Raw genomic sequence first — 2,193 nt, 5'->3', positions numbered from 1 at the left:
TATTCCTCAGTAAATACCTTACATTAGAACGGGTAGGGCTGACATTATCACAAGACCAGATTAACCACTTCTAATCATTAATAATAAAAAATTTGTAATTTCTGAACCAATATCAAATTTCACACAGTTGATACATCAACAGTGCTCACAATTCGTGTTTTGTCTTCTGATTTAACTCAGCTATCACTTTATTCTTTTGTTTGTGTGACACAGCAATCTGTCAACATAATACAGCCTAAGTTTTTTTTCTGAAAGCATGTACTTCACTTCAGGCAGTCCTAGTGCCTGACAGAAGAATAAGAAGATTAGAATAGCACAGAAAGACATTTTGGTTTATTTCTTTGTAGAAGAGTTGACAAGATTCAAGGAAGAAAAATTGCACTTTCTCAGTACCATGCAGATAGGGACCAATATGCACAGTTGTAGCTACATCTCTGATTCTCACACTCCTTAATACTTCAACTATACTAGATCCGTTCATGTCCTTGGACTAGATAATGACATGTATCATTTGTTAATTACAGTAATGAATATCTAAGAGCATGGAGTATGGAAAATGAAGTAATTTTTAATGGGAGAGCAAAACAAATGTGCTAGGCAGCATCAAGAAGAAGAAACATTAGAGAATGTGATTCAAATGATTTACCTATACCAGAAATAAAGACAGACAGAAAATTCAAATTTTTTATTTTTAAATGTATTTATTTTTATATGTATGGTTGTTTTTACTGCATGTATACACACTGCATGTATGTATATGCACTATGTGTGGGCCTACAAATCAGAAGAAAGCACCAGATCAACTGAAACTGAGGTTAAATTTGGCTGTTAGGCACCGTGTGGGTGCTTGGAGAGGAATCCACATCCTCACGAGGAGCTCTTACCCCTTGATCTATCTTTGCAGCTGTTCTTAACCACTAAGCCATTTCTCCAGCAGAAGAATCTTCACATTTTTAAGACTGTCTGTTTGCCCTTTGCTCATTCTTTTTCCTATATCACTCTGTTCTCCCTTTAAGACATTTAGAATACCCATTCTGCCCCTACATTTCTACAAAGGAGAAGCAAATAAAACCTTGAGTAAACACTAAGGATTTCAAGTAAAATATAATTAATAATAATAATAATAACAATAAATTTAAATATGTTATTACCTTGGTGTTCAAACCAAAGATCCATCCATACTCATGACATGACTTTATCATTTCTGGTAATGGTTCCCTCCTGACATAGCCAAAGAACTCATTGATAAATATGTCAAAATAAATATAAAAATAAGATACTTATTTATCCAATGTGCTCATATACTCATTAATTAAATATTACATGCACAGAAGACAATCTATCTTTAAGATTTATAATTATCAAAAATCTTTATAATATAATTCAATTTATAAAGCATTAGAAATTCATGCAAACAACGATTTACTAGAATATAATGAATCCAGTGTTCTAACAGTATTGTTGGTAAAGGTTTAGTTATCTTCCCCTATAGTTGTTTCACATCTAATTTGATCATTTGTTCTTATGGGCTTTGCCTGTGTTATAATCCTCATGAAAATTGGGGCCTTTTTACTTTTTTCTAGAACAGACTCTGGTTTTCCTCCGTGTTTCAAATTAACATATAAAATAATGGCTTCCTCATGGCATTTCCAGCCACACTTGGCTTTGTTGATCTTCTTCCCACTCTTCGATGGTTCCCCATTGCTTGTACCCTGTACTCCCTTTCCATTTTCATGCCGCATGTGATCTGTGACCTGTGACACTCATCTTCCTTGAGAACTCTTTTTTCTCCTCATGGTTCTTCATAAATAATTACATATTTTGCCTTGTCTATGATTTCAACACTTGTAAGAATAAAGATAACACATTTCCCAAATTCTTAGTTCTGTTCTGTTCCCATATCCCAGCTGTGTCTATTTCATCTAACTGCTCTTGTAGAGCTTAGCTAAGTACTCTCATACAAACCTATACAGAGGGATCGCATACCCTGCTTCTTTCTCATTAACAAGTTTGTCAAGACCTGTGTAGCCAAAAAGGAATCGGTTTCTCCCTCCCAAATGTACTTACTGATTGAGACAAATTTAACATTTCTTTTAAATCTTAACATTGCTCACACAAAAATATTAGGATGTGCTGCTCCATTTAGGACTGGCAAATATATTATATGTACAGTTACAGCCATGGGGGAAGCAA

The sequence above is a fragment of the Nannospalax galili genome, unplaced genomic scaffold (genome assembly GCF_000622305.1).
Source record: "Nannospalax galili isolate Female #2095 unplaced genomic scaffold, S.galili_v1.0 scaffold593, whole genome shotgun sequence".
In the NCBI taxonomy this organism is placed as follows: domain Eukaryota; kingdom Metazoa; phylum Chordata; class Mammalia; order Rodentia; family Spalacidae; genus Nannospalax; species Nannospalax galili.
This window is presented reverse-complemented; position numbering follows the sequence as displayed.